Here is a 19,615-nt window from a genome sequence, read left to right as displayed (position 1 = left end):
AGATACCAAAAAAAAAAAAAAGAAAAACCAAACCCATTGCCATCGAGTCAATTCTGACTCATAGCAACCCTATAGGACAGAGTAGAACTGCCTTAGAGGGTTTCTAAGGAGCAGCTGGTGGATTCAAACTGTAGACCTTTTGGTTAGCAGCAGTCTTAGTCATCCAGTGCTGCTATAACAGAAATACCACAAGTGGATGGCTTTAACAAAGAGAAGTTTATTTTCTCACATTCTAGTAGGCTAGACACAAGGGAAAGATTAATCCAAAGGTCTAACAGAACACAACTACCACAGCCTCCACTAAACTGAGTCCAGCATAACTAGATAGTGCCCGGCTACCACCACTAACCGCTCTGACAAGGATCACAATAGAGGGTCCCAGACAGAGCTGGAGAAAAATGTAGAACAAAATTCTAACTCATAAAAAAAGACTAGACTTACTGGCCTGACAGAGACTGGAGAAACCCCGAGAGTATGGCCCCCAGACACCCTTTCATCTCAGTACTGAAGTCATTCCTGAGGTTCACCCTTCAGCCAAAGATTAGACAGGCCCATAAAACAAAATGAGACTAAATGGGCACACTAGCCCAGGGACGAGGACAAGAAGCCAGGAGGGGACAGGAAAGCTGGTAATAGGGAACTCACGGCTGAGAAGGGGAGAGTGTTGACATGTCATGGGGTTGGCAACCAATGTCACAAAACAGTATGTGTATTAATTGTTTAATGAGAAACTAACTTGCTCTGTAAACCTTCATCTAAAGCACAATAAAAAATAAATAAAATAATAACCTGTTGATCAGCATGATGTGTGTCAGAAATTGGCTCTCTGATGTAATGAAAGGAATTCAAGGTATGTGGTTTAGCTAAAAATATTTTAGAAGCTTTTCCACATTTGTATGAACAGGGTATAAGAATTCAGTGAGGCCTATACTCCTCACCCTTAGGGAAGTTACCCTAGGCTAGATCTCTTAAGTCCTGTGTCCAGCATTGGTTTAACAGGAATACCAGACACCTGATGCTAACTATACGTTTAACAGGATCCTCCCCTGGAATGTTGCTAAAAGAACAGAAGACTGGCATGTCAATGAGTTTACAGGACAAGCTGTAAAAATTGAGTTGAGGTTGCTTTGCTAATTAAAGGTTTGTTTGATCACTATCTGTAGGTACAGCAGAATTTTACATAAGGTAAGTTTGTGGGATGGGGGCAGTGGTGGTTCACAGGTAGCATTCTCACCTTCTATGTGGGAAACGAGTTTATTCCCAGCCAACGTGCCTCATGCGCAGCCACTACCTGTTCATCAGTGCTGGCTTGCGTGTGGCTGTGGTGCTGAACATATTTCAGCTCAGTCTTCCAGACTAAGACAGATTAGGAAGAAAGTCCTGGTGATCTATTTCCAAAAATCAGACAATAAAAAACCTGTGGATCACAACGATCAGGTCTACAATCGCTCATGGGGTTGGCACAAGACCGGGCAGCATTTTGTTCCATTGTTCATGGAGTCACTATGAGTCTGGGTCCAACCCCACAGCAGCTAACAAGTTTGTGAGAGAATGCTAATCATCACTTATCTCAATCATTTTTACATTTACCATTACAAAATCCATTATCTTTTTATTATGCTGTGCCTGATCAGATTGGTGTAGGTCAGCGGCCTAAATGGAAGATGGTGGGTATCAAATTGCTAGAGTATCTGGGTTCCCTTTGGACACATTTAAAAGAGTAAGGTAATTGTTTCATTTAAAAATGCCTAACTGTATACCCAGGGCTTCGAACCAGTTCATTCTGGTTCAAACGCCTGCTGAGAATTTGCATTTCTAATGAGTTCCCAGGAAGTTATACATAAGAATCACCTGGGGGTCTTGTTAAAATGTAGATTCTGATTCAGTATATCTGGAGTGGAAATGCAAATTCTCAGCAGGGATTCAAACCAGAACAAATTGGTCTGAAGCCCTGTGTATAGCATGCTAGAAATTATATCCTTTGTAACTATTTAAATATATAATGAAAAATTATAGGTGTCAATTTCAAAATGTGTGATGAGGTACATAGTACATAATTTTATTTTTATTTTTTCCCAAAGCAACCTTCACATGTTGTTGTTAGGTGCCATTGAGTCAGCTCCAACTCATAGCGACCCCATGCACAACAGAACAAAACACTGCCTGGTCCTATGCTATCCTCACAATCGTTGCTATGTTTGAGCCCATTGTTGCAGCCACTGTGTCAATTCATCTCATTGAGGGTCTTTCTCTTTTTCACTGACCCTCTACCAAGCCTGATGTCCTTCTCCAGCAATTAGTCCCCCCAGTTGACATGTCCAAGGTAAGTGAGATGAAGTCTCGCCATCTTCGCTTCTAAAGAGTGTTCTGGCTGTACCTCCTCCAAGACTGGTTTGTTCATTGTTCTGGCAGTCCATAGTATATTCAATATTCTTCACCAACCTCACAATTCAAATGTGTAAATTCTTCTTTGCATTCATTATATTGTGCTGTATTCATTCAAGCACTCGTTAACTCTCCTTGTTATTTCCTAGTAGGCAAAGCCTAGTACCTTAGAAGTAAATAAATGAGTGGAAGAGGAAATGAATGACTATATCAATGAACAAAAGAATTATATAAAAGGTTCAGGGAAATAGAGGGGTTGAGATAAAAAATAGCAAGAAATGAGGACACAGGAAGAAGAGCAGGGTGGAGACTGGAAGAGGTAGAGGGGCAGAGGGAAGCAAGGGGCTCTTGCCATCTGCTTCTCATCCCAACACACAGGCCTCCATCCCTGCTCACCTATTTTTGCCCTGTCGTAACAGTCAGACCAGCAGGGCTCAAAAAACAGCCTGCCCCTTAATAGCTGTGTGAACTGGTGAAATTACTAATCCTCTCTAAGCCTCAGCTTCCTCATCTCTAAAATAGAGAAAATTATATTGCCTTCGTCATAGAGTTGTTGTGAGGATTAAATCAGATGTTTATGATACACCTAACACAGTGCCTAGGGCATAACAAACACATGATAGATGTAAGCTGAAAAAGTATTTCTACTTAATGTTGAGGAATGAGAGAAGAAGATTTTCCTCAGGCCCCATGAAGCACATGGACTGCACTAGGACATTGGACTAGGAGATATAAAATCGTACCAAGATTTTGATTTTCTAGGTTAAATAACAAAATTAGTGTTTTTGCCCTTAGAAAGAAAGTCAATAACCATACGAGGTTGCCATATGAAAGGTTAAAGGAGGATCCAACCCCACAATGAAAGAAGCTTTACTTTGTGGAGCCTGCCCTTCTCAAGCCTCCCAAGAGAGCCTAGAAATTCTTCTTCTTGAACGAACAGTGTTTTCCTATGAACCATCCACTAGGTTGGGCTCAGAGGTCAAATATTATCCAGCTGGGTTAATGATTATATCATTACATTGAACCAGATGCCTCTATGATGCATCAGTTTTCGCGGTTGGTCACATATTAACAATCATTGTCTTGATATTCTAAACATGCTATGCTGCCTGATTAGAAGTTCCTGGAAGCAGTTGCTGATAGCAGTTACTGGAATTTCTGCTTACAGGGTGATTACATAATAGCTACACCTAGCTGCACAGCTAGTCACAGTATTTCCTGATGTTTAACCTGAAAAGAGTGTCACCTTTACCAGACTGATCTTCTTGTTATTCACTTAAGCATTCTTCACTTTTCCTGCCTTGGTGCCTTTGCTTAGGCTATCTCTTCCACCTGAACAGCCTTTCTTCATCTCCGCTTGTTCAAATTCTAGAAGTCTTTTAAGGCCCAAATTAAATGCTTCTTTTGACCCTTATCAACCCCAGTAAAAAAAATAATCTGCTTCTGAATTCCTACTGCAGTTTATTTTTCATATACTGCTTTTTGCTTTATATCCCAGATTTTCATTACTAGCACAATGCCTTGCACACAATACGAACTAAAAAGGATTTATTGGAGGCCTGAACTAGTGTCCTACTACAACTAAGGCTACTGAAGCCTACTTGAAAATGTAAGTAGACATACCATCTTCACGTCAAATGAAGAGAAAACACTTTTTTCTCCCTGTGAGGAAATCCTGCTTTTTGGCCAACAATAGCTAAGTCCACTTCCTGCTACGTGCCCCCTAAAGGGCTTGGGAAGCAGACCATAGGCAGAACAAGTTCTAGAATTTCATCTCTGGCTTATGCTCAGAATAGCTTGGCCTTGATCTCACTTCTCAGATATTGAAACACTGTCCTAAAGTAGTAGCAGCTGATTTCAGATCTAGGGAAACCTGGAAATGGTGGGATTTAAATTGGTGCTTCCCACTGCCGAGAAAGCACAAGTATTCTCCGCTTGTCCCTACTAAGGAAGAGCGTTCTAGAGGGGCTAGCCATGACAAAGAGTTGGGCCAGGGTAAGAATGTGGGGGATAATAGAAGGTAGTTATATGGATTCAGTATTAGATGATACTAAGGAATTATTTTTAATTTTGTCAGATTTGGTAATGGCATGCTGGTTATGAAAGATAAACGCCTTATCAGTTAGAGGTGCATGCTGCAGAATGACGTGATGTCTGTCTGGTATGGACTTTGCAATACTCTAGAGAAAGGGAGGGGTGGAGAGATGTAACAAGAACGGCAAAAAGGAGATAATCGTTGAACTGGCTGATGGGTAGATAGAAGTTACACTATTGTACTCTTCTCTATTTTCGTGTGTTTAACACTTCTAAAAATAAATAAATAAACTAGTTTTTTAAGGCGATAGTTTTTCTCATATGTCTGTTCTCCAGACAAGGCTTTGGTCTGAAATGGAAAATAAATTTTAAAAAAGGGAAGAGTTCTTATCATCTAGACCATGAATCTGTACCATCTGATTTAATCCAGACTACTCCAAATCACTGCTATGTTATGTGCTATATTAAGTAAGCCAGAAAGCTATTCGTGTCATTATGACCTGTGGTCTTAACTTCAAAAACACTAAAAGTTATTTACATTTATTCCTAATCGAGATTTTAGTCTTATCCCAGTAAACCAGTTCTTCAGCTTTGTTGTTGTTGTTTGATTGTTTATTAGGTTGTTTTTGAAGGGATGGAGAGGAAAGGGGATCAGAAGTTGCCTACAAATTTAAAAAATTCCTGGCAGGATATCCTGGGAATAATCTGGGAAAGTACTTAGTTCTTCAGCATATCTGCCCTAATTTAAATTTAGCTAAAGACAATTAATCAAATAGAGTGTCTTTTACGTTAATTAATAACTCTATCCCTTCCATCATCCTCCCCCACCCCCAATCAGGTAAAGATCAAAGAAACACCGGAAATTTCCTTCTAGCTTAAATCAAAATAGCTCCAATTTCTATTCACTGAGTAATCTAAACGCAAAAGGATTTGTCTTGCTGCTTATTGCCTTTTGCAAGGACCACCAAGAATTGTAATCCTCAAATACCTGAGGAACATTTTTCTTCATATCTTTTTCTTTCCCCTGGAATGGGCATATGTTCCTAGAAAAAAACTATACATTTTGGTCCAACTTCGCTGATTATCAGATGGTAGAAGATGGGAAATAACTTTATTGATCAGCCTAATAGAACTGGCTTGGGAACTTCAGGAAAATGAACACTCCAGTTAAGTTTTAAAGAAAACAACAACTTTAGTAAACACCTTTTTCAGCTACTACTTGCATAGAAAGCATTTTTCAGGACTTGATGGCTTAATAATGCTTCAGCTGATAAAGAATTTGAGAAGTGGGATTTACAAAGCTGAACTTAAAGAAGCCAGCAGAAATTTTGAAACCGATGTCAGACTACATTTTCATATTTTTCCTATACATTAGGATATTAAATATATCCAAATTCCTTCAGAAAAATTATCTTACCTAGTATTTACTAAGTATGCTTTATAGAGTTGAAATATTCTTAACCATTGCCTGGAAAGGGGGCTTCACGGTCAAATGAAGTTGGGAAAATGCTGGGTCAAGCCATGTTTAAAATGTTTCTTTACTTTGGGACTTTCTAGAGCCTTTAATATGATAATAGGTGTCAAGAATCTTTAAGAAAGGAAATTCTGTAAGACTAGTGCAGTGTTCAGAAATCACCTTGCACAAGTAATGTTCCCAAAATATATAAATGATCTGAAAATACACCCAGGAGCCTTGGTGGCACAGTGGTGAAGAACTCAGCTGCTAACCAAAAGGTTGGTGGTTTGAATCCATCAGTCGCTCCTTGGAAAGCCTATTGAACAGTTCTACTGTGTCCTACAAGGTCGCTATGAGTAGGAAATCGACTCGATGGCAATCAACTTGAAAATATATTTTTAGGAACATGTAAAATAAAAATGAAAGAAATGACCTGCAAAATATTTCATTTTGAATAACATCATTGATGGGAATCAGATATTTCTCATTTAGTTAAGACTAGCAAGAAAAATCATTGATTAGACAGAAAGTAATGTTTTTGGGCTATCTGCATAGAATACCCTTCATACTTTCCTCTCTTTTTCTTCTTCTGTTCCATGGAAGGAAGGAAGATTTTAGCAGAAAGCTATAAAAGAAGGCATCAGAAAAATTCCTTATTTGGAAATTGGTGTGTGACACCAGTCCTGAGAAACTGCAATGGCTTTTAATACCAAACTGACGTGTATATGAGTCCGGAATGAAGAGATTTGGAGTAAGAAGAAAGAAAACATTCAGTCAAAATGTACTAATAAGACCAAGGTTCAATTAAACTGTATTTGCCAATAATTATGGATTAGCAACAAAAGAACACAATTTTTATACGTATATTATTTTAAATATTTTCTTTTTAAATAGATTTTGCTACGTTGTGTTTAAATAAAAAAGTTTTCATTAAAAAAATAAAAGTTAGAAAATATGTCATTCTCAGTTTACCAAAGATTATGCCTAGTTGCAAAATATAATCAAAGTACTCCACCACTAGTTTAATTAAAAAGTGAGTGAACCTCCGTAAGATAGAATCTGCAAATCAAAAATGCTATAAAATAATTTCAATTATCAAAGATTTTTAACTAGTGATCAGAATTGGCTAGGAAAAAGGCACACCCAGCTAATCTCTGCAGCCTTTGACTGGGACAAATCTGTTTCACCCTGAGGCTGGGGTGAGCAGGTAGTATGTTAACAGAAAGTCACTGGTGACTAGTGCAGCTCTTCATAAGCATGGGTCTTTGTCTTCTTCACACTCACTTATTGACTCACTGATTTTCGTATTTTCTACTCTCTTTTTCTCATAGTTTTACCTCTTCTTCATGCAGCCCCAACCCAGCCTCTACCTGGTAAGCCCACTGTGATCTGGGTCCTGGCCTCAGCTCTGTTTATGCTATTGCTCAGACACAGGCTAAGAGGGAAGTAGGTTGGCAACGGTTGGCAAGTCAACTGTAACACCTACTGGAGCAATAGTTGAAAGTCAAGTCTAAGTCTATGAAACCAGGTGAGCAAAAGGTTAGTTGTAATCATACGAGATGGAGAAGCAGAGCTAAGGTTGAAGAGTGGAGAGTGGACTTCAACATGACCAGAGATAAGATTCAACCCTAACATAAACTTAGTACATTCAGAAGAATAAGGGATAGCAAGCTGAGCAAAAGCAACTAGCAGCGTCAAGGCCCGCACCACCCTGATTTATTATAGTAAATGGAAGACTCTAGTCATGATAGATCACTGAAAACAGCATGTAGCTTTCTTGTGCTACTGCCACATATTAATTTTTAAAGCAGGATATTTCTACCAGCAATCCCATCTGAAGTTTCCTACAATCTTCCACATTGAGGAAAATACCTGGAGGTCATAATAAGGAAAATGTGAATTAAATCTTTGTTTTTGGGGAAGTAAACATCCTGATAAGGATAAACTGGAAATGATTAATGTTTTTCTTCTTTCCTTGCCAAAAGACAGGCATTTGCTTAATTGAATAGAGGAAGGAAAGCCTTTTCTTCATATATGGAATGGAACCCAAGCTATTTTTATAGGCAGAAAAATGAAGTTCTCATCAGATTATCTATGGAAGTAGTCCAACATTGGAACAATAACACCTTCCTACTGGTTTTCCATGGAACTATTACAATAGGTAGTCATCTGTCAAATCCCAAGCTAGTTTAAGTGACTGCTGTGTTCCAGAACTCTATGGATACCACAGAAATATGATAGGAATGAAAGATAAACATGGAGAAGTGAAAAGGAGTGACATAGAAGAAAACATGGAAACATTTTGATTGAGAAAAAAAATATTGCAAAAATAGAAATTTTCTTTTTCTTTTTGGTAGAATATTGAAACCCAGGCTGTGTCAGACTATTCTGTTATGAAGTCAGCAGCCTTTGTGCCCTGTCTTTCTGCCCTGCCCGGTCCCTTTTGTGGTCCCATTTTATTCTTACACCCATGAGAATTTAATTCAACTAGACATCCTGCACCCAACTTCTGTTTGTTTAGTACAGATTATGTTAAAATCTGTGTTGAAAGAATGAGGAATTGAATTAATGTATAGCTTGAATATTATTTGTTTTTATGTTTCCATGTCCTTCCTTCTGTTATTCTTTTAACATATATATATTTTACCATTCATGTTGTAGTTTTCAGAAGGTGAGGGAGATGCAGGTTGTGTGGGAAACTATTTTGGTACTTACTAGTTTATCATAATAATTTTTTTTTCTTGTTTGTGTTCTGTGCACACTAGATTTTTACGCTTTCTTTTAATCTTCTATTGTCAATAATCACTAATGGATGTTTGCAGCTGCTACTTCTCTGAGCAACATTTCATTCTGTTATACATAAGGCCAACATCAGTTGGAGCTAACTTGATAGTAACTAATAACAACAAAAATAGTCAACAATAACCAAAAGCACAGATAGGTTATTTTGTTTCTGTCTGTTGATGAAATCAGACAAACTCTTCTTTAGAAATCCTGTTTCTCACCTTGATGAGCTTGAAGACTGCAATAGTGTCTTTACATTATATCTTAATCAAAAAGAACCATGACTCCTTTTTCATGAATGCAGATTTAAAATGGCTTTATTGTTCTTGTAAACAATCCAAGCTATACAGAAAAACATAATAAAAAAGAAGAACAAATATCACCTGAAATCCAGCACCCAAAGATTTCCAGTGTTAGCATATTGCTGACTTTACATCCCAAAATATCTCTGTACCTAAAGACACATATGTAAACACATATAGTTGCACATGAGGGTATCCTTCTACTCAGACTGTTTTGAAACATAATTTTTCACTCGCTATATCTTGGTCATCATTTCATGTCCATAAGGGTAGACTTTTCACAGTCTGCAGTGCAATCTGGCCCCCTGCCTCTCCTATCTCATCTCCAACATCTCTCCCCTCCAGTCATTCCACTTCAACTGCACTGGCCCCTTGCTACTCTTCAAGCACACAAAGCTTCTTCCTACCTCAAACCCTTTATGTTCCCTGTTTCCGTCTTCTTGGAATGCTCTTCCTCAGGGTCTTTGTTTGACATGCAGCCTCATTTCCAACAGTCGAGTCTCAGCTCAAAAGTCCCCTCTTCAGAGAGGTCTTCTGTGACCACTCTATCTGAAGGGCCCCCCAGTCACTCTACGTCTCATCACCCTTGGTTATTTTCCTCATGATTTTATCTCTGTCTAAAATTACCTTAATAATTTGTCAAATGACTTCCACATTTTTAATGAATCTTTTGTACAGCGATTAAAGAGATTAATAAGCTGACCAATTAGCTATATTTCCAGCAAATCAAGAAATTATCAGAATCCAAGTTTCAAGGGCAATTGAGATGATTTTACAATAACTTTTTATCAATGGCTTATATCCCTGGGTGGTGCAAATGATTAATATACTCAGCTAACTGAAAGATTGGAGGTTTAAATTCATCCAGAGGTGCCTTGGAAGAAATGCCTGGTGATCTACTTCTGAAAAGTCAGCCACTGAAAACTCTATGGAGCATAGTTCTACCCTGACATGGATGGGGTTGCCATGCGTCAGAGTCAATTCAACAGCAACTGGTTTTTCTGGCATATCTCCTAACAGAAAAAAGAAACTGAAATTTCCTCCTGAATACACAAAGACTTCTCACACTTACTGCTTATAAGTTAAAGAGATTAAGCCAGTCTGATGTAGCTTTTCTTACTTTAATATTTATAAATTGCTGGAGAGTTGCTAAAATACATACTCTGGACAACATAAGCTTCTAATCAGTTCAATTATGTTGTAAGGAAGATTTGAAACTTAAATGATCAGGCCCTCAAAACACAAAAGTAGTAAAAAATATTTTTTTTTTTCAGAAATCTACTAGTCAGTAAACAACCCCGCAATGAAGTCTGTAACCAGATTTTCTATGAGTACTTGTGAATATAAATAATATTATCAATTGAGAGGAAAGATACACCTCATCTTTAAAAGGAAAAATAAACTTCTAGAAATATTTGGAAATAATGACCTAGCTCAAGTAAGACGAATACCTTGGAAATCAGAAAAACAGTAAAACTAATGACTCTAAACATCACTTAATAAAGAGCAATTCATTTGATTTAAAATAAAGATGAAAGCCACCATTTTGATTATTGTTATTGTTTCTCACGCATAAACCCGCAGGGCTCTAACACTCTCATTTAGAAGTATTCATTAGTCGAGTCTGAAGAACATGAACATTAGGCACGGATGCTTAAAAATGTCTACAGTAAGAGATGATTAGAAAAAAATTCAGTAGAATTCACCACAAAGTGCTTTAGTTCCTTTAACTAAAAAATGTATCTTAACAACATAAAGAATATTTGAAATTAAATGTTTCCTTCTTCCTACTGAAATTTTTTAAAGCAATTTTTGATTTGTAGTTGAGTAACTATTAAAGATAGACTTGTTCCTTCTACTCAGAACTTGAACCCATTAAGGGATAAACCACTGCTATTTTAATGATTCTATAGAAAGCCCAAGGAGCCCTGGAGGTGCAGTGGTTAAGGCTGATAACCAAAAGGTTGGTGGTGCAAAACTATCAGTGGCTCTGCAGGAGAAAGATGTGGCAGTCTGCTTCCATAGAGATTTACAACCTTGGAAACCCTATGGGGTCACTATGAGTCAGAATCAACTCGATGGCAGTGGGTTTGGTTTCTTTGGGTATAGAAAGTCCACTTGTAGAAATACTTGCTGTAATTCAAGTATCACATTGCACATTCTGAGGGTGCCAAAATTAAATGGTACAATTAATAATTTTGGAGATGGTTGGTTTGTACCCCTGGGATGAATCAATGGTTCTGTCACTTTTATTGAACACATTACAAGGACTCCAGTCTTCAAGGATCACCCTTCCCTTTATATTCCCCAAATAATGATAATTAAAATCTCCCATTGTACTTGATCACCATGATGCCCAATCTTTTAGCGGACTCCCTCTTCAAGTATTTATAAGGGTCCTCAATGATTGCATATACACATTTCACAAATCTGTTAGGTTATTATGTCTACTGTCAACTCAATCAGTTGCTGTAGGTGTTTCTGTTGCTGTACCTCTCTAAAGTCCAGGCTAAAGTGTTCAATAAGACTTTACTGAAGACTTGGGCATTATAAAGGGTAATTGAAACAAAAAAGAAAGCTTAAAATGGGATATCAAGTATTCCTGCTCCTAGAGACAATTGGTCATATCTCTTCACTGAATTTACCTCAGCTGGTTTTCTCTTTCCTTAATCTCCCAGCTTGCTGCCATTGGCAGAGTCCAGCTTGCCTCCCATATACAAAAGCATCCCAAAGTGTCCCTCACCTTTCATTGCTCCTCCCCTTAATCGGCATGAGATCATAAAATTTGCAGATACACCACTCTGCCCACAATGAAGAAAAGGTTTCATATTACAGAGTATCTGAGCGTCTCCTTGTCCCCAACTTTTCAATCCCAGAATGGCATTTGGGATGTACCTATGGATAACCTGAAGGGGCATTAGATTTTTGCCCAAATGAAAAACACAATCTTCCCCCAAAGATAAAGTGTGTCTCCACCTTTAAAGCTATAGTGCAAACTACTAGCAGCTTTAAAATAATAATCTGGTACCTTAAATGAATAAATTAGATCTACAGTATGAATAAACCTGGGAAATGTAGGAATATTACAGAATAACATAGCATGAAATAATGTATGCAAACATTTTTGTGTAAAGATATATTGTGCAGTAATTATACAGAAGCATCAAGATGGAGGATCTTCACCAATCTTAAAATATTGGTTGTCCATCATTCTTAATGGAGAGAGGCTGAAAACATTCCCCTTGAGAAAAGGAGCAAGACAAGGGTGCCCTTTATCACCACTCCTGTTTAACACTGTGCTGGAAGTCCTAGCTAGAGCAATAAGGCAAGAAAAACAAATAAAGGGCATCCAAATTGGTAACGAAGAAGTAAAACTGTCCTTATTTGCAGATGATATGATACTATACATAGAAAACCCAAAAGACTTTATGAGAAAACTACTGGAACTAATAGAAAGATTCAGTAGGGTAGCAGGATACAAGATAAACATACAAACATCAGTTAGATTCCCATATACCAATAAAGAGAACAATGAAAAGAAAATCAGGAAAACAATACCATTTATAATGCCCCTAAAAAAGTAAAATACTTAGAAATAAATCTAACCAGGGATGTAAAAGACCTGTACAAGAAAACTACAAAGCACTACTGCAAGAAACCCAAAGGGATCTACACAAATGGAAAAACATACTATGCTCATGGACAGGTGGACTCAACATTGTGAAAATGGCAATTCTACCTAAACAATCCCGATCCAAATACCAACGGCATTCTATAAAGAGATGGAAAAACTAATCATTAACTTTATATGGAAAAGGAAGAGGCCTCAGATAAGTAAAGAACTATTGAAGAAGAATAAAGGAGGAGGACTCGCACTACCTTGACCTCAGAACCTACTATACAGCTACAGTATTCATAACCACCTGGTACTGGTACAACAAAAGATACATTGACCAATGGAACAGAATTAAAAACCCAGATGCAAATCCATCCACCTACACTCACCTGATCTTCAACAAGGGCCCAAATTCCATCAAATGGGGAAAAGACAGTCTTTTTAACAAATGGTGCTGGCAAAACTGGATGTTCATCTGCAAAAAAAAAGAAACAGGACTCATACCTTACACCATACACAAAAACTCATTCAAAATGTATCAATGACCTAAACATAAAACCAAAACTATAAAGATCATAGAATGAAAAATAAGGTCAACACTAGGGGCCTTAATACACAGCATTAACAGGATACAAACCATAACTAACAACACACAAACTCCAGAAGATAAGCTAGATAACTGGGATCTTCTAAAAATTAAACACTTACGCTCATCAAAAGACTTCACTAAAGAAATAAAAAGACAACCTACAGACTGGGCAAAAAAAATTTGGCTATTACAAATCGGACAAAGATCTAATCTCTAAAATCTGCAGGAAAATTCAACACCTCTACAACAAAAAGACAAATAATCCAATTAAAAAATTGGCAAAGGAAATGAACAGACACTTCACCAAAGAAGACTTTCAAACGACTAACAGACACAGGAGGAAATGCTTGTGATCACTAGCCATTATAGAAATGCAAATCAAAACCACAATGAGATACCATCTCATTCTGATATTACTGGACGAATCAAAAAAAAAAAAAAAAAAACAGAAAATAACACATGTTGGACAGGCTTCTGGGAGATTGGAACTCTTATGCACTGCTGGTGGGAATGCAAAATGATACAACCATTTTGGAAAAATGATATGGCGCTTCCTTAGAAAGCTAGAAATAGAAATACCATATGATCAAGCAGTCAACATTCCTAGGAATATATCCTAGAGAAGTAAGAGTGGTCACACAAATAGACATATGCACACACATGTTCACTGCAGCATTGTTCACAAAAGCAAAAAGATGGAAACAATCTAGATGCCCATCAACAGACGAATGGATAAACAAACCATGGTACACACAATGGAGTACTACACAACAATAAAGAACAATGATGAATCTGCAAAGCATCTCACAATATGGATGAATCTGGAGGATATTATGTTAAGTTAAATAAGTTAATCACAAAAGGACAAATATTGTACGAGACTACTGCCATAAAAATTCATGAAAAGTTTACACACAAAAAGAAACAATCTTTGAATGGTTACGAGGGAGGGGGGGGGTGGGGATGGAAAAACACTAAGTAAGTGGTTACCACATAGATAAGTGGTAACTTTGGTGAAGGGTAAGACAGTACACAAAACTGGGGAATCTAGCACAACTTGTACAAGGCAAGGTCATGGAAGCTCCATAGACACATCCTAGCTCCCTGAGGGATCAAATTACTGGGCTGAAGGCTGTGGGGACCATGGTCCTGGGGAACATCTAGCTCTACTGGCATAATATAGTTTATAAAGAAAATGTTCTACATCCTACTATGGTGAGTACCATCTGGTGTCTTAAAAGCTTGTGAGCAGCCATCTAAGATACTCCACTGGTGCCACCCTGTCTGGAGCAAGGGAGAATGAAGAAAACCAAACACATAAGGGAAAGATTAATCCAAAGGACTAATGGACCATGACTACCACAGCCTCCACAAGACTGAGTCCAGCATAACTAGATAGTGCCCAGCTACCACCACCGACCTCTCTGACAAGGATCACAATAGAGGGTCCCAGACAGAGCTGGAGAAAAATGTAGAACAGAATTCTAACTCACTAACAAAAAGAAAAAGATCAGACTTACTGGTCTGACAGAGACTGGAGAAACCCTGAGAGTATGGCCCCCGGACGCACTTTTAACTCAGGTTAAAACATAAAGAAAACAAAAATCCTCACAACTGAACCAATAAGCAACATCATGACAAATGGAAAAAAGCTTGAAGTTGACAAGGATTTCATTTTACTTGGATCCACAATCCACACTCATGGAAGACGCAGTTAAAAAATCAAAAGACGCATTGCATTGGGCAAATCTGCTGCAAAAGACCTCTTTGAAGTGTTAAAAAGCAAAGATGTCACTTTAAGGACTAAGGTGCACCTAGACCCAAGCCACGGTGTTTTCAATCGCCTCATATGCGTGCAAAAGCTGGACAATGAATAAGGAAGACCAAAGAAGAATTGACGCCTTTGAATGGTGGTGTTGGCAAAGAATACTGAATATATTACGGACTGCCAAAAGAGAGCAAATCTGTCTTGGAAGAAGTACAACAAGAATGCTCCTTAGAAGCATTAACTCAGGTTCACCCTTCAGCCAAAGATTAGACAGGCCCATAAAACAAAATGAGACTAAAGGGGCACATCAGCCCAGGGGCAAGGACTAGAAGGAAGGAGCGGACAGGAAAGCTGGTAATAGGGAACCCAAGGTCAAGAACGAAGAGTGTTGACATGTTGCGGGGTTGTTAACCAATGTCATAAAACAATATGTGTACTAACTGTTTAATGAGAAGCTAGTTTGTTCTGTAAACCTTCACCTAAAGTACAATAAAAAAAAAATATATTGGTTGTCTCTAGGGAAGAAGAAAGAAGAATGGAATTTGGAATGTGAGACAAATGGGATGTCAACTCTATAATATTTTATTTAAAAAAAAAGAAAGAAAGCAAATGTGACAAAAATTTAGATGCTAGATAAATGAATGAACAAATATATTTAACTGTCCTGGTTGTGGTAACTACAAAGTAGCTTGTAGCAGAGAAATTCTCCCACAAATAAAAATCATAAACTCTGGACAAGAAATAGCTATTCAAAGTCATTGTACAGTGACCAAAAGAAGATAGAAATTTGAAGAACGGAGTTACAATGGGTATAATCTAAGTATACAAGCCTTTCTATTTAGGTTATTTCCCAGGCTGATGACTCATCTAGAACTCAAGGAGAAAGCCATAGGCTTATTGGTTTGAGCTGTCAGACGATAACTGAAAGACCAATAGTATTTAGCAGAGATTTAAGCTGCGGCCCTCTGTAGGGAAGGAGTCTGGAGTCTGGAGTATGGGGCTTGGTAAACATCTTGTCCTTTCCACATGGTAACCCTAACAAAACTTAAAATTCCAGGTGATTACCCAGTAATAAATTGCCCACTATTCTATGATATACTAGACATGGTTGATGATATGTTGCAGAATCTGAAACCTATTATTTTCTTCTGAAGTACAGTGATTTGTTTTTCTAGCAGGCAGCCAAATTACTAGTACTGCAAATCACTCCAGCTCCTGGGCAATCTCACAGTGGTGGTGGTGGTGATTGCAGCAACAGCTGGACAAAACAAGGGTAACCATTCTCCCTAACCAGATGGACTGTTTCTTGGTGGTACCAAGAATGTGGCAGGAATCCTGCTGCTCACTCTCTCTTTATCCCATTGCCTCTTGGCCTTGGAAGCAGAAGCATTTGTGGAAAGTGTGAAAAAGAGTGGGGAAACTAAAGCCCTAGCTTTCTGGCCAGAGGAATGGGGGGAGGGGTTCTGGGAGCCAGAAAGTGTCAGTGAGATCACAGAATGAATGGAACCAAAAAAAAAAAAAAAATTCCATAAAGTTGTGTATGAACTCTTAATCTCTGACCATAAACAGCATACCAAAGGTTTTGAGAATTGAACTCCAAGGTAGATAACTGCCCAAATCACAGACTAGCCACAGGTGGTACACACACAGGAGAAATCAGAAAAGCACTGCATAGCCTTTGAAAACTGAACTGAATTGTAACCACAGCCCATAGAAATCAAGTAGGATTTGAGCTTAACCATGTTGAAGGCCTGCTTAAAAACAAAGCAAAAAAAAAATTTTTTTTCCATAAGATTTAAACAAAACCCAGAAACACATAAAAGAATGTTCGAAACATCCAGAATCAATTCAAAATTATTTGATGTACAAAATACTAAGAAAATCTTAACATCTTGCAAAGGAAAAGGCAATTAACTGATGCCAACCTTCAGTATGGATTACACCTCAACATAAAGAAAACAAAAATCCTCACAACTGGACCAATAAGCAACATCATGACAAATGGAGAAAAGCTTGAAGTTGTCAAGGATTTCATTTTACTTGGATCCACAATCCATACTCATGGAAGAGGCAGTTAAAAAATCAAAAGATGCATTGCATTGGGCAAATCTGCTGGAACAGACCTCTTTAAAGTGTTAAAAAGCAAAGACGTCACTTTAAGAACTAAGGTGCGCCTGACTCAAGCCATGGTGTTTTCAATCGCCTCATATGCATGCGAAAGCTGGACAATGAATAAGGAAGACCGAAGAATTGATGCATTTGACTTGTGGTGTTGGTGAAGAATATTGAATATACAATGGACTGCCAAAAGAAAGAGCAAATCTCTCTTGGAAGAAGTACAACAAGAATGCTCCTTAGAAGCAAGGACGGTGAGACTACATCTCACATACTTTGGACATGTTATTAGGAGGGATCAGTCCCTAGAGAAGGACATCATGTTTGGTACAGGGTCAGTGAAAAGGAAGAAGACCCTCAACGAGATAGATTGACGCAGTGGCAGCAACAATGGGCTCAAGCATAAAAACAATTGTGAGGATGGCACAGGACCAGGCAGTGTTTCGTTCTGTTGTACATAGGGTTGCTATGAGTCAGAATCAACTCAACAGCACCTAACAACAATAACAATGCCAAGATGACATGACATTGAAATTATTGGACAAAGATTAAAAACTATCTATTATAACTATGCTCAAATAATTAGGGCAATCATTCAAATGGAAATTTTGTAATGAAAAATATAATAACTATTAAAAAATTCACTGAATAAGCTCAATAGCAAAACAGAGATGACAGAAGAAAGTCTTAATGAACTTGAACATAGATAAATATAAATTAGTCAATCAGAACAAAAAAAGAGGTAAAAAACATTAAAAACATGAGTAAAACCTCAGGAACTTGTAGGGCAATATCAAAAAATTTAACATTCATGTCATTGAAACCCCAAAAGAAGAGAAGAGGGGCGGGGCCAAGATGGCAGAGTAGTCAGATGCTTCCAGTGGACCCTCTCACAACAAAAAGACCAGAAAAAACAAGTGATTTGATTATACATGGCAATCTGGGAGCCCTGAACATCAAAGGCAGAGTTGAGTGGCAGGGGGAGGGAGAGACTGTTCAGAAGCAGCAAGGAGTTGCCAGATCTGACACGGTTAGAGCCTGAGCCCTTAAGGCCTGATCAGCTCACAGGCGAGCAGCAAGGCAGGCAAGCAGCCGAGCTCGGGAGACGCATTTTCTGCACCAGGAGAGACACACGCCAGAGAATCTACATGACTGTGCAGAACCAGTGAGAAGCAGCCCTCCACGAAAGTTAAGTACTTGTGTACTGCCTACCACGCAGATCAAAAGCAGCCCCCATAGGGAAAAATCTCTCTCCCATTTACCTCCCCACTCCCCACTCTGCACTGGGTCCCAGACTGGCTTCAGCAATTGCTGAGTCCCCTGGGCCGGAAGTAGGATCCATCACACGCCTGGAACCATTCTCCCTGCCTTGGAGAGTGAACAAATTAACAAATGGGAAAAAATAAACTGCCGGCTCCCCTAAGCCAGGAACCCAGGATAGGCACAGCTCCTTTGTCTAGGCACAGGCATAAGGGATCCATGGATTTTGAGTGCCTTTCTGCCTGCATAGACTTGTGTGGGCCCATCTCAACAGCGTAGGCCCTCATTACCGCAGTACAATGGGGTATATACCTGAAGTCTACCTTCAACTGTTTCAGCTGTGAAGTAACAGGTTCTTGACATTTGACACTGCTCTGCCTATTAAGCAGTGTCTTCACCTAATTACTTCAGGGGCCTGAGGACTGGTGGCTCCACCCATGCCACCTAGCCATCTATGAGAGGGGCCCATGAATAAGAGGTGCCTCTCCAGTCCTTACAGCCAATGGCATTAGGTGCTCATAGTTTAGCTGCAAAATTCACCCACCTACATGTTCTAGGAACAGGGACATGCCTTCCTCCTGGACACTAAGGGGTAGCCGTCAGCCCCCTGGCTTGCTCAGAGTGTGTCCCCCTGATGCACCCAGATGCCTGTGCCTACACCAATCACCCATGCCTGTCTAGGACTGTAAGTGAGAGCCTACACCACACACTTGGTGGTTATCTACCTGGGCACCTGAGCTGAATCCATACAGGAGGAGTTGGCGGACTCCTGAGGTCACATACCTAGTAACAGATCTAACCACCTGGTGACAGGACATTAGAGCTTCAAAGTTGCCAATAATCAAACTAGCTCATATGAGCAGCCTATTTGGGCATATCAAAACAAAACAAGAAGCTAGGACACAGTAAGCAAAAATAAAAAAAATAAATATAATAACTTATTGAAGGCTCAGAGACAACAGTCAATATCAATCACATAAACAGGCAATCCATGATGGCTTCAGTAAGCTCTCAAAATTAAGAATCTAGAAATTTTCCAGAGGAGGAAAATTTCTTGTAATTACTGGAGGCAGAATACAAAAGATTAATATATAGAACTCTTCAAGAAATTAGGAAGGAAATTAATCAAAATGCAGAACACACAACAGAGGAAATTAAAAAGATTTAGGGAAGAGCAAAATGACAAATTTAACAGGCCGCAAGAATCCATAGAGAGATAGCAATCAGAAATCCAGAAGATTAACAATAAAATTTCAGAATTAGACAACTCAATAGAAAGTCATAGGAGCAGAATTGAGGCAATGGA

This window comes from Trichechus manatus, unplaced genomic scaffold (assembly GCF_000243295.1).
Source record: "Trichechus manatus latirostris isolate Lorelei unplaced genomic scaffold, TriManLat1.0 scaffold00055, whole genome shotgun sequence".
Lineage (NCBI taxonomy): Eukaryota > Metazoa > Chordata > Mammalia > Sirenia > Trichechidae > Trichechus > Trichechus manatus.
This window is presented reverse-complemented; position numbering follows the sequence as displayed.